Here is a 21,694-nt window from a genome sequence, read left to right on the forward strand (position 1 = left end):
TGTGAGTGTGCAGGGCAATTTCAAGGACCTCGCTGGTCCAGGATATCGTTCACAGTACTTTTCCAGTAGCAGAGGTGTGGGCCTCATGGTCCGGGAGTCAGAAGGCAGGGTGTCTGTGGGCCACGCCAGGCTGGCCTCGCTGAGTTGGGGCAGATCTGGTGGCCTGATAGAGGAGCAGAAGCACACAACCACAGCAAACAGCTGCGTTCAGGCTTCACAGCAGTGTCTTCCGCTCCCTGAGATCAGTTGGGGGGTGGTGCCGCCATCTCTCAGCAATGCTTCTGACGAGAGAGGTGGCACTGACATCATTGGTAAACTCCCTGTTGCCTCAGCAACATGTCTGGAGTGAATGCAGCTTGCTCACTCGCCACGCAGAGCAAGTCAAAAAAGGGAAACGCCGATTTTTAGCAAAGTGCTCACTTCTGCACCACCTAAAGCGCTTGGTCTTGAACAAAGCGGAGCATTTGATCGGCTCTACCACAAATGGTCAGTCAGCCAGGTGCTGATTGGAGTCAAAACCCAACTGCCATACTCACCAGTTGTAGAGTCCCATGGCAGGGACAGAAAGAGGGAAGTCTTTGATGACCTTGAGACTTGAAACAGGGGGGGGAGCCAACAAGCCCTTGGTGAACATGTTCCAGGTAGCACAGCAGCAGGTAGCAGGGAACAAGCCAGCACAACAAGGCAGGTTGCAGAGTGCCAGTCCCTCCTTCAACAAGCAATCAACAAGCAGCAGGCCAGCACAGCAAAGCAGTTCGCAAAGTGGCAGTCCCTCCTAGGAGCACAGAGGTTTCTGGTAATGTGCATATGTAGAGCCAGTGGTATCTGGTTACACGTCACATGAAGTGTTTGATTTTAGGGGATCAGAGAACCATTACCTACACCCAAAAGTGCCTTTAATGTAGGAGGTGACTTCAAAAGAACGCTCTGAAGTGCACCAGGATCCCTTTCAACCCAGTCCGGACTGCCAGTCTAACCTGGGGAGTGAATCAGTGCTTTGTGTGTGGACAGGGCACTACCTATTGAAGTGTAAGTGTCAGCCCCTCCCATTTCTTCCCTGCTTAGGAAGACCCATTAGAATGCAGTTGAATGCAGATGAGTGCTCAGATTGTAGATAAGCCCGACCTTTCTGTGTTTGTGGCTGTCTAGAGGGAATGTACAAAGTGTAGCTGTCACTGAACCCATAGGTGTATTGAAGACAGGCTGTCAGGCACAAAGAGCACTAAGTACAGAGAAATGTCCACTTTCAAAAAGTGACATTTCTACAAGAGTAATGGTAAATACAGCTTCAACAGTAAGGAGAATTTATAATTACCGTTCCAAACACATCAGACATGAAAAAGCTACTCCTCTCTGATCAGGAGTTACGGCTTAAACGTATAGTAAGTAATGCCCAATGCTGGCCTCTTAAAGGGTTAGGCCTCACAGTAGTGAAAAACAAAATAGACTGTTTGTCACTACCAGGACATGCACATCATTGAAGTACATGTTCTACTTTTTACGTATATAGTACCCTACCATGAGGGCTACCTAGGGTCTACCTTAGGGGTGACTTATATGTAATAAAAGGTGAGGTTAGCACTTGGCAAGTAGTTTTAAATACCAACTCAAAGTGGCAGCAAACTGCACACACAGGCCCTGCAGTGGCAGGCCCGAGGCAGGTTTGATAGACTACTTCTGTGGGTGTCACAATCAGTGCTGCAGTCCACTGTTAGCATATAATTTACAGGCTCTGGGTATATGGGATACCACTTTACAAGGGACTTTCAAGGAAACCAAATATGCTACACAGGTGTAAACAAATCATACCAATGGTTAGAGGAGAGAACACTTGAAGTTTAGCACTGGTCAGCAGTAGTAAAGTGAAAAGTAGGAGGAGGAAGGCAGAAAGGTTGGGGTAACCCTGCAAAAAAGGGACATTTCCAACAGCCACTATCTGCAAAGATCAGATATTAAAATAAATGGTCCTGGATGCACTTGAATAACAAAGTTTGCAAATAAAGTGTGGGTGTCATAACTTAAGTCATACTTTGTGGTACAAGGGGTTCTGTTATTATATAGTTGTAGCTAGTTGAAAGTCTTGTTATTTGTCATCTATGAACATTTGAACTAAATTAGGAGTCAGAGTTGTACATAGGCAGGATGTAGTGATGTTTACTGACGTGCCTGCACATATAGGTCAGACTCTCATCCAGTAAATAAAAGGTTCATTAGTTTCACTAATCTGTTTTTGAAAATGTTGCGGCTGACAGAAAATCGCTCTGGTGTCAGTTGCACTGAAAATGAAACTAAAGTTGTTTTTTTGCAGCGTCATGGTTATAACGTATACAGGCTTGGTGGGAAATTGGCATAGGTATCTTCCGTGGAGCAGTAATAAGTAGGGATTCATTTTAATAAGAGAAGGTTTTTTAAAAAGAGTATAGTAAACATTTTACACGTGAAAAGACACCGATCTTGTCACTTAAGAGAACAATTTGTTCTGGTGAAAATTGTGCTACTGGTATCTGAAAAATCAGTATGGGGAAAATGCCCTGGCTGGGTTCTAACCGAGAACCTTTCAAATACCAGTATACCTTTTTATCATCTTGTGCCACAGAAAACAAATAAACAAAGTGTTTTGATACTATTTAGTTGGTGAGAAGAATTACATTTTTTGCCATGCATTAACTTTCAAAATGAATCTAGTGACACCGGCATACAGATTAAATGCCAGACGTGGTGCGATTTTTGTTTTTTTGGGACACGTAGTGCAGTCTTTGATCGGTCTAAATAAAATGTATCCCTAACTTTAAGAAATCTGTTTTATTTAATGTTACATTAAAATAAATCCTGATGGAATTCGGTATTGTTGAATCCGATTCGGAACCCTTGTTTCCTACTGAATCGTACAGTTTTCCCAACATCCGATTACAATGCCCTAAAACCTCTCCAGCAGACCAAATCGGTTCGGAAAGGCATCTGGACAGCCGGAATCTTTCAGAGCAAATTTATACCGCTCTATGGACACGGTTTCCAGACAAGCGATTACGATGACTGATTCAGACAGCCATTCTGATTTGGTTTTCCCGAGACCAAACGGCTTTCGGAATTGCAGGCCCCCCTTCACCCGGAGGTGTCTGAATAGGGCCCCTGAAGATACCCAAGAAACCCCTTTTCCAAACCATGCACAATGTGGTAGGCACCATGGGGTGCCCGCCACAGGGTGCAAGGTTTTCCCCAACCATCCCTTTTTTCAATGGGAGCCTGTGTTCGCATTCGGAATGTAGTCTCCCATTGAAGTCAATGCAAGTCTGACCGAACAATGTTGGGAGGCATCGTAATCGGCCATCCAGACTCACAGGACACTATTCATTTGGAAACTAGCCTTCAACCAATTCGTTCAGGACAAAAAGGTCTTGGCTAGCACCAGAACTAAAACAAAGCTGATCTTGCCACACAAATGGTGTAATTCCCGGTCATACACATTTCTGCCTAAACGTTCCCCCTGGAATTACTAATATCAAGGGTCTCTGTAACACGGTGGGGAATATTTACTCCCCATTACATGTTTCGGGGAATTCTACATGGTTTTCATAACAATTCTAGCATGTATTCACTGTATTTCACAAGGAGATTTTGTCTGCTTTCAGCAGCAAAAAACTGCAGGTGAAGCACTACAGCTTGTAACCCCAATAGTGCTGGTAATTTATGCCAGAAATCTCATGTGACATTTTTCTATGTTCTGTTTCCTCAATGCCCAATTGTATGCACAGTAATCATCCTCGTCTCCCTTCCTTTGTGCTGCCACCAAGCTTAGGGGTGTTCCATTCCCCTTCCCTCGATGAAAGAGAACTAAATCCATCAGGGCTATAATTGAGATGAAACAACTGTGGGGGGTCTCTCAAAGGGGTGTGGCCGATGTAATTACGGGCGTGACTTAAAAACATGTACGATGAAAATCTGTGCTTAGCATATTGTGCAGCCTGACTGGTATTTTGCTATTTATGCCATTGCATACAACTATATAATATGAGTAACATTAAACCTACTACAAGTCAAGACTATTGGCTTTGCAAATGGTTGTTAGCTGCATAAGATAAATAAGCAACTATGGCTTTGTTGTATATAATATTGATAGTGCTTCAGTTCTGAAATGGTGACACTGTGAAAAAAACTATAATGAGTCTCTTTGAAGTTACATCAGAGGTAGTGAAGTGTGCTACTGCTATAGACTTAAGATTTACAAAAAAGAGCCCGACAGGGACCCTTCTCAGCACCTGATTTTTAGAACTGTTGGTGCTGAGCACCAACAGGATAGGGCCTACTTGAAGCCCTGAAATCCACCCCTTTTCTAATAATGCCAAACCACCTTGCTCAAGCAGTATTCAGACAAAATATAGAGTAAAAGATATTGAAATGCAAAAATATTACCGCCCGATTACGACGTTCACGGTCGGAATGTAAACCGCACAGTCATTCTGAATCAGTTCTGACCGGCTCGAGGAGAATGTGTGTCGGTCGGAACTGCATCCAACACCCCTATAGACTGTGTTTCTGCCCTCAGGCTTACAATGTCGATTTCCAACAGCCTTTCCGTGTCGGCCTGTCTGACACAGAAAGGCGGTTGGAATGTGAATTTGGTGGCTCCTGGCAGGGCCCCCTAGCCCCCACGACCTACGGTTGATGGCCGAGGGCGTGCCTAAGGGACGCCCCTGTAAAATCTTGCTCTGTGTGGCAGGCAGCATGGGGTGACTGCGACAGGGTGCAGGGGCTTCACACGCACCCCATTTACCCATATGACCCTGTCTTATGGCCGGTTCTTGGGCGTAACACAAGCTCCCTTAGGAAACAATGGGAATCCGACACACATCATAATCCATCGTTCAGAACCGCTGACTGCAAGTCAATCAGTCCCGATTCCGAGTCAGTGTCGGCATAATGAGCCCCTAAGTTTTTAATACAGTGATCCACAAATATTGTGATGCAGGAATTTTGTTGATAAGAATATCGATTTTCAAAGGTGAGTAATAATGAATTAAAAAATATCTATGTTGTTAATATTGATGTTAAAAATATCTATGTTAATATCGTTTGCAAAAATATCCGTTAATAATATTGTTTTTGAATTGTTTTGATATATTTTATTATATATTTAGATTGTATATGTTATAAATTGTTTTTGCTAGCTGGTCTTAAATTCAATGTAATTTTTTATTGTAATTTTTAGTGTTGTAGTGGGTTGCAGGGTACAGGGTAGAAAGTAATAAAAAAATTATTAATTCAGATTGATTTTTATTTATTATTAAGTATATAATTGATAAGCTTTATGTGCCGTTTGTGGGGTTTATAGAGGTACAGGGAAGTAATTATTTTTTTAATTACTATTAATTGTTTTATTGATAATTAATTATGTGAATTGTGTGTGTAATGTCATTTTAATTCATTTTAATTCATTTTTGGTGCAGGTTGTGGGGTTTATAGGGGTAAAATGTGGGAAGGCAAGTAATTATAATAATTAATAATTAAAGTTAACTAATAACATTTTACTTGATAATTAATTGAGTGATTAAAATATTTTTATTAAAGTTATTTATCAGGTGTGGGTTGCTTGGTTTGGTCAAACTTATTATTAGTTAATTATTATTAATTCTTTAGTTGATAATTATGTAGATTGTTTTTATTATAATTTTTAAGATATATTTTAGATATGGGTTGTTGGGTTTTTAGAGGAACAGGTTGGAAGTCAATTAAGAAATAATTTGTTGACAATGTTTAATTTGTCATTAATTATTTAATTGATAATTATGTAAATTGGGAAATGATCATATTTGTTAAGTTATATATTAGGTGTGTGTTTATTTGTAGAGGTACAGGGTGGGAAGTTATTTAAGTAATAATACATTAAAAAATATTTACTCTTTTATTAAAAATTGTGACATCTTTTTTAATTTCAATTACATTTTATTTATTGGTTTTTACAATTGTGAGAATGTAGTGTGGTATTTTAATTACATTAATATTATTTGTTTTAATGTATAATAATTATGAAACATGTAATAAATATGTAATTTGTGTAATTTTAGTTAACATTTAGACATATAATTTATATAATAGTTTTTGAAATAACCAAAATAACAACTGTGCATAAATATATATATAGAGCCCCCACACACACCCCGGGGACCACCACCTCCCCGGGGCACAAGCTCATTAAAAATGCAGGGGTCATTAGCGGACACCTGGGGATCACCACCTCCCCGGGGCATTGAAAATGCTGGGAGGGGGGCTGCGCAGCCCCCCTCCTGGAGCCCTTGATGGCCCTGGGGACCGCCACCCCCCAGTGCCGGCTCCTGCAATGTCTCAGGATGCCCACCATTGAAGCGAGAGCAGGAAATTCTGCTCTCGCTTCAATGAAGCAAAGCAGGATTGCTTTTGCACAAGGAGAGCTGCGTGTCAGCAGCTCCCCTTGTGCAAAAGCAATGCCAGCTCCCACAGGAGGCAGGGAGCCTGCGAGACCGTGGGGGCATTGGGGCTCCCCCCACTGTCCCCAATGGAGAGGCCAGGCCTGGGGCGATGGGGTCCCCGGGGCCAGAGGTGACCTGGGAGGGGGGCCAGATGGTCCCCCCTCCCCAATAAAAAGAAACAAAGAAAGGCCGGCCCTGGGGGATAGGGTCTCCGGGGCCATAATTGGCCTTAGGAGGGTGGCCACGTGGCCTCCCCCTCCACATTTAAATAAAAAGAAATACAATTCTGGCCATGCACTGGGGGGTGGGGTCCCCAGGGCCGAAATTGGCCTCGGGGTGGAGCCACATGGCCCCCTTCCCGTTTTCTTTCTTCTTTTTTATTAGGTCTCGGCTAGCGAAGGCTGCGCTTGTGCAGTCTCGCTTGGCGAGATTTAATGTTTTTCAGTAGTGGGGCTTGAACCCGCCCTCTTCTCCATTGGCTGGCTTCCTAAACGGACGCCAGCCATTGGAGGAGAGGGGCGTCTGTCCATTTAAGCCCCTTTTCTTCGGATTCGTGGGCGTGTTTTTTAGTTTCTTTCTCTCCTCTGGAATGTAAACATTCCAGGCAATGGGAAGAGGAGAGAAAGAAAAACACGCCCCTGAATCCGAAAATGACACTGCGTTTCTCCGAGGCATTTCTGCTTGACCTCGGAGAAAGATGGTGGTGTTCATGTGTTCACCTGGAAAATACAAAACACGGGGTCAATATTACTGGCCCAATGATGAAATCCCCGTATCTCGGGGCCCCTCGCCCCTCCGAGGAGGCCCTGTCTCCGCTGCGGACGCCGCAGCCTCCGCTCCTTCCGCTCCCGGCCGAGCCACCAGCTCCTCCTTCGGCTGCCCCTAGCTCGGGCCCCCCGGTGTGTTGGGGCAGGGCACCTCGTAAAAAGGTGGCCGAAGAGCAGCAGAGCTCAGCTGAGCGGGAAGCCGGGCCCCTACGGACCCCGGGGACTCCCAATAAAATCGGATAAAAAAATCAGAGAAAAATCAGAAGTGCGATCTCGTCGGCTGTCACCGAGGGGCTCAGGTTCCCGATGTACAGCTTGTTCATGATCAGCCTTTTCATTGAAAAAACATCCAGGGGGAGAAGGAAAAAAATCAAAACACAATAAACAAAGCAGCCCTATCACAGGGCTGCTGAAACCAGGAGCACGGTCCGGGGAAAACACGCACAAAGTCCTGCAGGAAGAAAACTAAAACTAAAAACAAATACCATAAAAACGCGCTAGGCAGGGGGCGCAGTGCTCCCCCTGCGCCCTAGGGAGCTGCGGCTTCCCCTGCTTCGGGTCCAACGCCGGAGTCCTCCTGCTACGGGAGATGCGCCCTGGGGAGATGCACGGACCCCCCTCCCCTGCTCCAGCCTGAAGATGCGCACTAGCGGGGCACACACGGGGCGCTCCGAGTGGACAATGTCCCTCCCCGCCAAGCTCCGCTCCGTGGCTCGCTCTCTTTTTTAATTTTAAGCGCCGCCTCTAAATAAAAGCTGTCTCAAACATATTACACGAGGAAAAGCTGCTCGCTCCTCGCTGTCGGGCCGGGGAAGAGTGTATTTCCTCCGGGTAGTGGACGCACGTTTCACCAGCTGGGACAGTGTGCACAGGCTCCGGGTGCTGCACGGAAGAAGGCGCCTTTCACTCTCACTCCCGCACCGACACCTGTCCCGCCTTCCTCATCTGCAGCGAGCGCTGTGTGTCTCTTAGACCCGCTGGCCCGGGGCTGCAGTTTTCAGGTGTCCCTCGGGGGACCCCACCAAAAACCCGACATCCTAACCAGTCACCGGGTTGGTGCGGAGATCTGGCTTATTTCGAACTCCACCCAACATACTTATCGTTTTGGTGCCTTCCTGTAATTCTCCATATGTGAGTGACACTGCATGCGACGTTGCCGACCGTGTCATTATCAGTTCCTACCCATGACTGCATGTGATGCTTTCCTCCTTTCATGTTGATGCCTTATTGGACTTCCCAACTATTTATGGGCGTTTAATTTCTCTGCAGGTCAGTTTATACTGCTCCTCGTGAAACCTCAAATAAAGTTGTTTATAAACCTTCGCTTCTAAGGTGTCTTCAGTATAAGCGCCCCCTCTTTCTTATGGCCTCCCACATTTCTGTTCTTGGCCCTTCACTGGTCCCTCTGCAGTTAAGAGCTGTTCAGTGACAGGCCTGAACCCATCAACAGCACAACCTCAGGCTTTGAAACATATGTACCTCTCTTAGTCCCTCTCAGCTGACCTCGCTGTGTGTCCTCCCTCTTTGTGCTTAGACTCGATCGATTCCATCAGCATGAGCTGGAGATCATTGGCTAAACGTCTCAACCACCAATTTGTTCATTTAATTTGACCTAGTCAGAGGTATGAGTAGGGCCACTGGAATTATGCGACTGTTTGGCTGCACCGACTTTCGCACAAATATAAATTTTCCGCATTAGCCACATAATTTATCATCTGCTCCCTAATCTGTCGATTTGAACAAAAAAAGCCTTGTTTCTAGCTCAAACGGCTCAGCTGTTACCAAAAATGCAGCGACAAGTGTTACAGTGTGTTGGAAGGTCCTTTGCAAACCTAGAATGATCACCTGTTACTTATTGCTAAATGTGGGTGTTAAGCGCCTCTCTCTGCGCCTCTCTTGCCTCTTTCTGCACTTCCATTGCTTCGTTCTGCACATTTCTTTCTTTTTCTGCACTTCTCTTGCCTCTTTCTGCAAACCTCTTCTATGTTCTGCATCTCTCTTGCCTCTTTCTGCATGTCTGTTGCCTCCTTCTGCACCTCGTTTGCTTCTTTCTGTACCCTCTTGCCTCTTTCTGCACCCTTCTTCCCTCTTTCTGCACCTCTCTTGCCTTTTTCTGTACCCCTCTTATGTCTTTCTGCACCTTTTTGCCTCTTTCTGCACCTGTTCCTTCTTTCTGCACTTCTTTTGCTTCTTTCTGCACCCAACTTGCTTCTTTCTGTAACCCTTTTGCCTCTCTCCACCCCTCTTCCCTCTTTCTGCACTTCTGTTGCTTCTTTCTGCACTTATCTTGCTTCTTTCTGCACCTCACTTGCCTCTTTCTGCACCTATATTGCCTCTTTCTACACCTCTCTTGCCTCAGTCTGCCCACCTGTTTCCTCTTTCTGCACCCCTTTTGCCCGGTTTCTGTACCTCACTTGCCTCTTTTTACACCTTTGTTGGTTCTTTTGCACTGCTCTTGCTTCTTTCTACACCTCTCTTGCAAATTTCTGGACCCCTCTTATTTTGCTTCTTTCTGCAAACCTCTTCTATGTTCTGCATCTCTCTTGCCTCTTTCTGCATGTCTGTTGCCTCCTTCTGCACCTCGTTTGCTTCTTTCTGTACCCTCTTGCCTCTTTCTGCACCCTTCTTCCCTCTTTCTACACCTCTCTTGCCTTTTTCTGTACCCCTCTTATGTCTTTCTGCACCTTTTTGCCTCTTTCTGCACCTGTTCCTTCTTTCTGCACTTCTTTTGCTTCTTTCAGCACCCAACTTGCTTCTTTCTGTAACCCTTTTGCCTCTCTCCACCCCTCTTCCCTCTGCACTTCTGTTGCTTCTTTCTGCACTTATCTTGCTTCTTTCTGCACCTCACTTGCCTCTTTCTGCACCTATATTGCCTCTTTCTACACCTCTCTTGCCTCAGTCTGCCCACCTGTTTCCTTTTCTGCACCCCTTTTGCCCAGTTTCTGCACCTCACTTGCCTCTCTTTTACACCTTTGTTGGTTCTTTTGCACTGCTCTTGCTTCTTTCTACACCTCTCTTGCAAATTTCTGGACCCCTCTTATGTCTTTCTGCACCTTTTTGCCTCTTTCTGCACCTGTTCCTTCTTTCTGTACTTCTTTTGCTTCTTTCTGCACCCGACTTGCTTCTTTTTGTACCCCTTTTGCCTCTCTCTCCACCCCTCTTCCCTCTTTCTGCACTTCTGTTGCTTCTTTCTGCACTTATCTTGCTTCTTTCTGTACCTTACTTGCCTCTTTTTGCACCTATATTGCCTCTTTCTACACCTCTCTTGCCTCAGTCTGCCCACCTGTTTCCTCTTTCTGCATCCCTTTTGCCTGGTTTCTGCACCTCACTTGCCTCTTTTTACACCTTTGTTGGTTCTTTTGCACTGTTCTTGCTTCTTTCTACACCTCTTTTGCAAATTTATGGACCCCTTTTGCCTGTTTCTGCAACTCTCTTGCCTCTTTCTGCAGTTCTCTTGCCTCCTTCTGCACCTCTGTTGCTTCTTTCTGCACTTCTCTTGACTTTCTGCACCCCTGTTGCTCCATTCTTTCTACACCTGTCTTGCTTTTTTCTGCCCCCCTGTTGCCGCTTTCTGCATTCGTCTTCCCTCTTTCTGTACCTTTCTTGCCTCTTTCTGCATCTCACTTCCCTCTTTCTGCACTTCTCTTGCTTCTTTCTACACCTCTGTTGCTTCTTTCAGCAATTCTCGACTCTTTCTGCACTTCTCTTGCCTGTTTCTGCACCTCACTTGCCTCTTTCTGTACTTCTCTTGCCTCTTTCTGCACCTCACTTGCTTCTTTCTGCATCCCTGTTGCCTCTTTCAACACCCCTCTTCGTGCAACTGTCTTGCCTCTTTCTGCACCCTTTATGCCTTTTTCAGCACCTCTGTTACTTCTTTCTGCACTTCTCTTCCTTCTTCCTGAACCCCTTCTACCTTTTTCTGCACACCTCTTGCCTCTTTTTGCACCTCTATTGATTCTGGCTGCACTCCTCTTGCATCTTTTTGCACCTCTGTTGGTTCTTTCTGCACCCCTCCTGCCTCCTTCTGCACCCCTCTTCCCTCTTTGTGCAACTCTCTTGCCTCTTTCTGTACCTCTCTTCCCTCTTTCTGCACCACTCTTGCCTCTTTCTGTACCTCTGTTGCTTCTTTCTGCACGTCTCTTGCCTCTTACAGCAACCTCTGTTGCTTCTTTCTGTACTTCTCTTCCTTTTTCTGCAACCCTCGTGCCTCTTTCAGCACCTCTGATGCTTCTTTCTGCACTCCTCTTCCTTCTTTCTGCACCCTTTGTGCCTCTTTCAGCACCTCCGTTGGTTCTTTCTGCACTGCTCTTGCTTCTTTCTGCACCTCACTTGCCTCTTTCTGTACTTCTTTTGCTTCTTTCTAAACCTCTGTTGCTTCTTTCAGCAATTTTCTTGCCTCCTTCTGCACTTCCATGCTTGTTTCTGTACCACTCTTGAATCTTTCTGCACCTCTGTTGCCTCTTTCTGCACTTCACTTACTACTTTCTGCACCACTCTTGCCTCTTTAGGCGCCTCTGTTGCTTCTTTCTGCACTTTTCTTGGTTCTTTCTGTACTTCTCTTCATTCTTTCTGCACCTCTGTTGCTTTTTTTCTGCAGATCACTTGCCTCTTTCTGTACCTCACTTGCCTTTTTCAGCACCTCTGTTGCTTTTTCTGCAGATCTCTTACCTCTTTCTGCACCCCTATTTTCTCTTTTTGCACCTCTCTTGCCTCTTTCTGCACCCGTTTCCTGTTCCTTCCATGCTAGTTTCTGCACCTCTCTTGCCTCTTTCTGTACCTCTCTTGCCTCTTTCTGCACTTCTCTTGCTCTTTCTGCACCCTTCACACCTCTTTCAGCACCTCTGTTGGTTCTTTCTGCACCGCTCTTGCTTTTTTCTGCACCTCACTTGCCTCACCCTGCACTTCTCTTCCTTCTTTCTGAACCCCTCCTGCCTCTTTCTGTACCTCTCTTGCCTCTTTGTACATCCCTCCTACCTTTTTCTGCACCCCTCTTGACTCTTTTTACACCTCTGTTGGTTCTTTCTGCACTGCTCTTGCTTCTTTCTGCACCTCACTTGTCTCTTTCTGCACTTCTTTTGCTTCTTTCTACACCTCTGTTGCTTCTTTCATCAATTCTCTTGCATCTTTCTGCACTTCTCTTACTTCTTTCTACCTCTGTTGCTAATTTCTGCACTTCTCTTGCCTCTTTCTGCACCTCTGACTTAGAAGTAGTTTTAATCCCCCTGCCCTGTTATGTACTAAGGACTTACAGGGGAGGTCATGCCAATCACAGGGATACCCCAAATGTTGGTGTTTTAACTGTATGCTAAGTGTCTTTCAGGATAGCACTGGCTCCGGGCCCGGTTAGTCAGTCAGTTACCACCAGTACCAGTCAGCAAAACGTTGTGGGCACAGGATGACTTTGCGACAAGGCCTCTTTCTGCACCTCTGTTGGTTCTGGCTGCACTCCTCTTGCATCTTTTTGCACCTCTGTTGGTTTTTTCTGCACCCCTCCTGCCTCTTTCTGCACCCCTCTTCCCTCTTTGTGCAACTCTCTTGCCTCTTTCTATACCTCTCTTCCCTCTTTCTGCACCACTCTTGCCTCTTTCTGTACCTCTGTTGCTTCTTTCTGCACGTCTCTTGCCTCTTTCAGCACCTCTGTTGCTTCTTTCTGTACTTCTCTTCCTTTTTCTGCAACCCTCGTGCCTCTTTCAGCACCTCTGATGCTTCTTTCTGCACTCCTCTTCCTTCTTTCTGCACCCTTTGTGCCTCTTTCAGCACCTCTGTTGGTTCTTTCTGGACTGCTCTTGCTTCTTTCTGCACCTCACTTGCCTCTTTCTGTACTTCTTTTGCTTCTTTCTAAACCTCTGTTGCTTCTTTCAGCAATTTTCTTGCCTCCTTCTGCACTTCCATGCTTGTTTCTGTACCACTCTTGCATCTTTCTGCACCTCTGTTGCCTCTTTCTGCACTTCACTTGCTACTTTCTGCACCACTCTTGCCTCTTTAGGCGCCTCTGTTGCTTATTTCTGCACTTCTCTTGGTTCTTTCTGTACTTCTCTTGATTCTTTCTGCACCTCTGTTGCTTTTTTCTGCAGATCACTTGCCTCTTTCTGTACCTCACTTGCCTTTTTCAGCACCTCTATTGCTTTTTCTGCAGATCTCTTGCCTCTTTCTGCACCCCTATTTTCTCTTTCTGCACCTCTCTTGCCTCTTTCTGCACCCCTGTTTCCTGTTTCTGTACCTTTCATGCTAGTTTCTGCACCTCTCTTGCCTCTTTCTGTACCTCTGTTGCCTCTTTCTGCACTTCTCTTGCTCTTTCTGCACCCTTCACACCTCTTTCAGCACCTTTGTTGGTTCTTTCTGCACCGCTCTTGCTTTTTTCTGCACCTCACTTGCCTCACCCTGCACTTCTCTTCCTTCTTTCTGAACCCCTCCTGCCTCTTTCTGTACCTCTCTTGCCTCTTTGTACATCCCTCCTACCTTTTTCTGCACCCCTCTTGACTCTTTTTGCACCTCTGTTGGTTCTTTCTTCACTGCTCTTGCTTCTTTCTGCACCTCACTTGTCTCTTTCTGCACTTCTTTTGCTTCTTTCTACACCTCTGTTGCTTCTTTCAGCAATTCTCTTGCATCTTTCTGCACTTCTCTTACTTCTTTCTACCTCTGTTGCTAATTTCTGCACTTCTCTTGCCTCTTTCTGCACCTCTGACTTAGAAGTAGTTTTAATCCCCCTGCCCTGTTATGTACTAAGGACTTACAGGGGAGGTCATGCCAATCACAGGGATACCCCAAATGTTGGTGTTTTAACTGTATGCTAAGTGTCTTTCAGGATAGCACTGGCTACGGGCCCGGTTAGTCAGTCAGTTACCACCAGTACCAGTCAGCAAAACGTTGTGGGCACAGGATGACTTTGCAACAAGGCCTCTTTCTGCACCTCTGTTGGTTCTGGCTGCACTCCTCTTGCATCTTTTTGCACCTCTGTTGGTTCTTTCTGCACCCCTCCTGCCTCTTTCTGCACCCCTCTTCCCTCTTTGTGCAACTCCCTTGCCTCTTTCTATACATCTCTTCCCTCTTTCTGCACCACTCTTGCCTCTTTCTGTAACTCTGTTGCTTCTTTCTGCACATCTCTTGCCTCTTTCAGCACCTCTGTTGCTTCTTTCTGTACTTCTCTTCCTTTTTCTGCAACCCTCGTGCCTCTTTCAGCACCTCTGATGCTTCTTTCTGCACTCCTCTTCCTTCTATCTGCACCCTTTGTGCCTCTTTCAGCACCTCTGTTGGTTCTTTCTGCATTGCTCTTGCTACTTTCTGCACCTCACTTGCCTCTTTCTGTACTTCTTTTGCTTCTTTCTAAACCTCTGTTGCTTCTTTCAGCAATGCTCTTGCCTCCTTCTGCACTTCCATGCTTGTTTCTGTACCACTCTTGCATCTTTCTGCACCTCTGTTGCCTCTTTCTGCACTTCACTTGCTACTTTCTGCACCACTCTTGCCTCTTTAGGCGCCTCTGTTGCTTCTTTCTGCACTTCTCTTGGTTCTTTCTGTACTTCTCTTGATTCTTTCTGCACCTCTGTTGCTTTTTTCTGCAGATCACTTGCCTCTTTCTGTATCTCACTTGCCTTTTTCAGCACCTCTGTTGCTTTTTCTGCAGATCTCTTACCTCTTTCTGCACCCCTCTTTTCTCTTTCTGCACCTCTCTTGCCTCTTTCTGCACCCCTGTTTCCTGTTTCTGTACCTTTCATGCTAGTTTCTGCACCTCTCTTGCCTCTTTCTGTACCCCTCTTCCCTCTTTGTGCAACTCTCTTGCCTCTTTCTATACCTCTCTTCCCTCTTTCTGCACCACTCTTGCCTCTTTCTGTACCTCTGTTGCTTCTTTCTGCACGTCTCTTGCCTCTTTCAGCACCTCTGTTGCTTCTTTCTGTACTTCTCTTCCTTTTTCTGCAACCCTCGTGCCTCTTTCAGCACCTCTGATGCTTCTTTCTGCACTCCTCTTCCTTCTATCTGCACCCTTTGTGCCTCTTTCAGCACCTCTGTTGGTTCTTTCTGCATTGCTCTTGCTACTTTCTGCACCTCACTTGCCTCTTTCTGTACTTCTTTTGCTTCTTTCTAAACCTCTGTTGCTTCTTTCAGCAATGCTCTTGCCTCCTTCTGCACTTCCATGCTTGTTTCTGTACCACTCTTGCATCTTTCTGCACCTCTGTTGCCTCTTTCTGCACTTCACTTGCTACTTTCTGCACCACTCTTGCCTCTTTAGGCGCCTCTGTTGCTTCTTTCTGCACTTCTCTTGGTTCTTTCTGTACTTCTCTTGATTCTTTCTGCACCTCTGTTGCTTTTTTCTGCAGATCACTTGCCTCTTTCTGTATCTCACTTGCCTTTTTCAGCACCTCTGTTGCTTTTTCTGCTGATCTCTTACCTCTTTCTGCACCCCTCTTTTCTCTTTCTGCACCTCTCTTGCCTCTTTCTGCACCCCTGTTTCCTGTTTCTGTACCTTTCATGCTAGTTTCTGCACCTCTCTTGCCTCTTTCTGTACCTCTGTTGCCTCTTTCTGCACTTCTCTTGCTCTTTCTGCACCCTTCACACCTCTTTCAGCACCTCTGTTGGTTCTTTCTGCACCGCTCTTGCTTTCTTCTGCACCTCACTTGCCTCACCCTGCACTTCTCTTCCTTCTTTCTGAACCCCTCCTGCCTCTTTCTGTACCTCTCTTGCCTCTTTGTATATCCCTCCTACCTTTTTCTGCACCCCGCTTGACTCTTTTTGCAGCTCTGTTGGTTCTTTCTACACTGCTCTTGCTTCTTTCTGCACCTCACTTGTCTCTTTCTGCACTTCTTTTGCTTCTTTCTACACCTCTGTTGCTTCTTTCAGCAATTCTCTTGCATCTTTCTGCACTTCTCTTACTTCTTTCTACCTCTGTTGCTAATTTCTGCACTTCTCTTGCCTCTTTCTGCACTTCTCTTGCCTCTTTCTGCACCTCTGACTTAGAAGTAGTTTTAATCCCCCTGCCCTGTTATGTACTAAGGACTTACAGGGGAGGTTATGCCAATCACAGGGATACCCCAAATGTTGGTGTTTTAATTGTATGCTAAGTGTCTTTCAGGATAGCACTGGCTCCGGGCCCGGTTAGTCAGTCAGTTACCACCAGTACCAGTCAGCAAAACTGGGTGGGCACAGGATGACTTTGCAACAAGGCCTCTTTCTGCACCTCTGTTGGTTCTTAGTGCATATCTCTTGCTTCTTTTTGCACCTTTCTTCGTCTTTCTGAACTTCTGTTGCGTCTTTCTGCATTTCTTTTGCTTCTTTCTGCGTGTTTCTTCCTCTTTCTGCACATGTCCTACCTTTGTAGGAATAGTTAAAAATTACCATTTAAAAAACTTTTGAAATTCACTGAAAATAATATAGGTTTCAGAGATGTTATAGTTAGAAATTTTCATTCAAAAAACCTTTGATATTCACTGAAAAAACCCACAGGTTTCAGGGACGTCATAGTTAGTTGGACATTTCACTCGTACAAAACCAGAGAAATTCAGCGTTATAGTTAGTTGAGCTACGCTCCGACATTACTGGGGTGTATGTTTTTTCAGATGCTAGGCATATCATTTTGTTGATATCTGCCAGGCTTAATTGAAGACATTTTTGGCTGTAAATCTATTTGCTTTTTTAATCTGGCCCACTTTCCTTTAATTAAATAATGGACTAGGTTTGCATGTCATGCATAAAAATTGAACATGAATACCACAGAGTGTCACTGATTAACTATTTCCAAAAGAGTGTTCTCATCAATATGCATTTGTAGTAACCAATAATAATTACATCACTGCAACCCAGCCACCACACTCCACTCAACCACTGACCACTTCTTCTCAGTTCCACACTTCTACAAGTGAAGTGTCCACGGTCCTGCTTTAATGGACAAGCCTCATCATTGTAAAAGCCTATCCCACCCTTGACCCAAAATATTCCATATCACTTAACATTCTGAATGAAACCAAAAACTGTAATTTCTCATCTTTTGCTCTTAGTACTTTCCACATTATTAGGCTTAGCATTAAGGAATAGACTGAGGCATAGCTTTAATGGGGGTGTTTGAGTTGTTACCCCCCACCCACAAAAAATGTATTTTCTGCTAAATTATCTGTTACAGGTGCTTTCAGTGAGATATTGTGAGAGGTCAGTCGGATTTCACCAGGGATTTTTGCATAAACACACAGACAATAACTGGTACACACTCTCTCCCTCTATGTTTTGAAAGGCCTCAAAGTTATTGTCTACTTTACAAAATTTCGGTGTCGGGCAGAAAAACATCTGACAGGTGGTTTCACTCCGAGTGCCGTATTAGGATGACGGTGGTCAGAGGGAAACCTGCAGGGTGATTCCGCTGCGCTTCCAACGGGCTGAAGGAGCCCATCGGTGCGCTGAAAATACTCATAATCCCAAAATGAAGGCGATTCAGCCTCGTCTCCGCCGTCAGGATTGTGATTTCACTTTCCCACAGCCTTACCATGTCAGCCTTTCCGACATTGAAAGGCTGTAGGAAAATGACATTTTGGGCCATCAGCAGGGCCCCATTGCCCCATGGCCTTCCGCTATGGGGTCTGAAGGGGCACCTATTGTGTCCCACCTAATCATCCATTTTTCAATGGCAGTTTGTGCTGCGGGCCTTTTCAGCCTGCTGCACAAGCTGCCATTGAATAATGGATGTTTCCAATCCCCCCATAGGGCGGTCTCATCCAAATTCTGCCGCCGGAACCGCTGACCTATGGTCGGGCGATTCCAGTCGCGTCCGACTGACATCGTAATGGGGCCCATTGTGTTTTCTCTCTTAGCACTCCTACCAACCCACATTCCTCCCCCTTTCCTCTGCCCCTTCATCCCCTATCAAGCACTCTGCTTGTCATATAGTGTATTTAAACCTTATATGCCAGCCTGATTGTCGGAAAATCTGAAGCTCAAACCCCCCAGTCTTACTGACTATTCTACGCCGCTGGGGATAGACAAATGTTGCAAATACGAGAACATAATTTGCATTTCTTAACGAGTCAATAGAAAGTATGTAGATGTGCAATAAGACTGTATTACATCACCATCAATTTCGTATTTGTTAATAATCCTGTTGATATATTTGGAGACACCGGCCTGACAGTATATCATTGTAATGCGCAAATAGACTCAGACAATGCCACATATCCGTAAATTTAAACAGAAAACAGGTGACCGCGTTCCAACATTGATTGTGCAGGCAAGGTTCATTTCCATGGAAACCACCTTATATAGTTGCTTAGAGGATTAAATTAACAAGGCTATTCAAGCATGAACACTTATTTTTATGTCGTACAGCTTGCATACTAACTTCACATTTTTTTGCTCAATATGTTCAATTTCAGTCTAAGAGAGTGATTTAATGGCATTGCTGTTTTGCTTTTAGTGAATTCTTGTGTTTGCAGGAGCTTTGTTGTTTTGTTCCTTCTTGCTTCACATAGGTTTTGTTTATAAATTCCATTTTCTGAAGACAGCTAATCAGATTAATTCAAGCATTCCATCCATCACCTTGTTGTTGTTGTGTTTGACACCGTAAGTGCGACGGGTTTGCCCAGACAATGCCTGGCTGATGAGCCCTTGTCAGTGAGAAACAGGTCCTATGTTGCTTGTATTCTGGTTTAGGAAGGACCTGGCTTGACAGTTCGGACTGAACTGTTCCGGGTCAACACTCATTTACTTGCGGCTGGGTCCAGGCTGAGGAGGCATGGTAGGCAAAACACTATGGATTGGGGTGCAGCCCTGAGTGATTGCCAGTGGCTGAGATTAATACAAGCATTCCATGCATCACCTTGATGTTGTTGCAGTTGATTCTCTAAATGTGACAGGTGTGCCCAGATGTGGGCCGCTTGCTCACTGTGCCACTGGAATAAAGCTATACTTGGCAGATGAGACAATATCAAGGTGAAACCAGTCCTAGGTTGCTTGTATTCCGGTTTAGGAAGGACCTGGCTTAACAGTTTGACTGTGCCCATTGGAGCAGGCTCCTGAATGATTTGCATATGGCTTGTTTCAAACTGAGGTGGCATGGTTTGCAAAAAATGGTGAACTGGAATTTGACCCCAAGCGATTGTCAGTGGCTGAGATTAATTCAAGCATTCCATCCTTGTTGTTGCACCATGTAGTGCTCCCATTGATATTGCTCGGGTTTTGCTCCACACCACATGATTACCTATTTGGTGGTATGAATGCTGATGGCAACAGTTCACAATGGACTGAACAGTTTATGGTGCCTCGACTTGAGGGGGGGGAAGGTTTCTATTGATAGGAATGGCATTTTCGAAGCAGTTCCTGCCCTGCAGTCATAAACCCAATGTAGCACTTGGGCCTTTTTGGCTAAAGTCCCTAAACCTTTTGCTTTCTCCCCAGACCTTTTTCTGACATAGTGTTGCCAACTTAGATGCTTTGGACACGTTGCCACTGCTAAACAGTGTCAAAGTGTAAGTGTTCCCTGTATAAAGTAATGGTAATTGGTTGTCCATGATTGGTATGTTTGCCTTACTAGTAAAGTCCCTAGTAAAGTGCACTATGTGTGCCAGGGCTGGTAATGCAAATGCTACTAGTGGGCCTGCAACGCTATTTGTGCACCCCACACAATTAGCCTTAAAAAGGGACCTCAGACCTGCAATTGCAGGGCCTGCGCGCAGTTTGTGAAACTGCCATGTTGTTCTGTCAAGTGCACTCACTTGCCAGACCTTACCATTCCCTTTCTGTGCACCTAAGACACCCCTATGGTAGGTCTAGGGTCCCCCCTAGACAGGGTGTTGTGCATGTGAAAGGTAGGACATGTACTAAGGTGTGTGTCATGTCCTGACAGTGAAATAATATCCATTTCGTTTTTCACTGTTGAAAGGCCATCTTGCCCATAGGACAGAATGGGGAGGCTGGGTAATATGTTTTCCAGCCTATCTTCCCAAGGGTTAAGATGGAAAGGTGGAGTTTAGTATGCCTGAACTTACAATGTAATAACACATCTTTTTATGAAGGTGGTTTTTGCATTGTGTGTTCAGAAGCCACTCTGTCAGAAGTTTCTGAGTTTTTGTGCTCTACATAATGAACTACTGTATTGCGCATTGCATTACTCATGCATAACAAATTACCTGATTAAGTGTATACGCATTGCCTCATTATTGCAAAACAACATATCTGGTGGTTGGGTTACGCATTGCATTGTTTTACCTTGCAAAGTGCCTGATTGTTGTGTTATGCATTGCATTCTTTTCATTGCAGAGTGTCTGATTGCTGCGTTACGCATTACAGTATTGTTACATTGCAATAGTACCTGATTTTAGCATTACGAACTGTATGACATGATTAGGAGTACAGGAGAAGGTTTAGAAGTGCTCATTGACATCGCCAGAACTTACAAGGGCTGGCTGGCCTAACAACCGGCCAGGAGAAATATCACACAACCTCATATGTTGGTTTTATATCGTGTCTTATCGTATATCTTTTTTCATAAAGTTTATACTCGTTTTACAAAACTCGTGCGGAGTCTATTTGTGGTGTCATCATTGGATTATTCTGAGCGTGGGTGTGAATACTTTACACATTTCCCTTGAAGATAAGCCTGGCTGCTCGTGCCAAGCTACTGAGGGGCTGAGCGGGGCTATCTAAAAAGGTGACCTTCCTTTCCCTGACATTTGAAACGCAGCTTACTACTTGGCCTAAGGTACCTACCACAGCCAACCAGGGATCCCGGGTATAACAACCAATCTAGAGAAACATACCTATGGAATTGATAGTCCTTCTGCTTGGATGGGCAGCCATACTGCCTAAAGCTAGATAAGCCACGGTGTCATCAATATACACGAAATAATGTCAGCTGTACTTATACTTTTAACATCGCTAATGGCTTAAATACTGACTGTGTATACACTGCTAAAATATTGCATCTTATGATTTAACACAAAAGAGTCTAGTTTTATACAAGCAGGTACCAAAGCATCGGCCCAATGCCTCTCAATCCAGTAAACTGTATGGTTGGGATACACTTTCCCATTGTTCTTGGAGTACAGCTGTAAGGTTCAGTTAAACACAAATAACACCACCTAAACATACCTGTGTGACAATAAAACAAAAAACTGAACTAAGATCAGCGGGGCAGTGCTACAGAAAGTGCAAAGGGTGTGTGCACCTGCTTTGTGCACCCCCTGGTCAGCTTTGGCATTCCAGAAGGGGTAACAGACGCTGGTGTGGCCCCTTCTGTAATACTGATAGATCTGGTACACATGTAGCACCAACGTTATTATGAGAGGGCGATCTCTCATTTGTCTAGGGACATGGCCCCATGCAAATCAGCGAATCACGTTGACTCTGCGCCAGTGCCTTATTACTAATGTGGGTGCAGAGTCAAACAAGCCTTTAGGTGGCAAACTGACAGGGTGCTACAAAAAGGTGGCACACTGTCACATGGGGTCCTCTGTACCTTCATTACATCCCTCTGCAGGCCGATGCAGCACCTCACCGCATCCACCTGCAAGG

At 45.1% G+C, this 21,694-nt stretch overlaps 1 protein-coding gene across 4 annotated transcripts in view; it reads left to right on the forward strand.

The window, feature by feature from the left end:
* DAB1 (DAB adaptor protein 1) overlaps window positions 1-21,694 on the forward strand; it is a 3,595,579-nt gene that overhangs the window by 3,239,903 nt on the left and 333,982 nt on the right. The gene's annotated exons all lie outside the window — the stretch shown is intronic.

Source organism: Triturus cristatus, chromosome 4_2 (genome assembly GCF_964204655.1).
Source record: "Triturus cristatus chromosome 4_2, aTriCri1.1, whole genome shotgun sequence".
In the NCBI taxonomy this organism is placed as follows: Eukaryota; Metazoa; Chordata; class Amphibia; order Caudata; family Salamandridae; genus Triturus; species Triturus cristatus.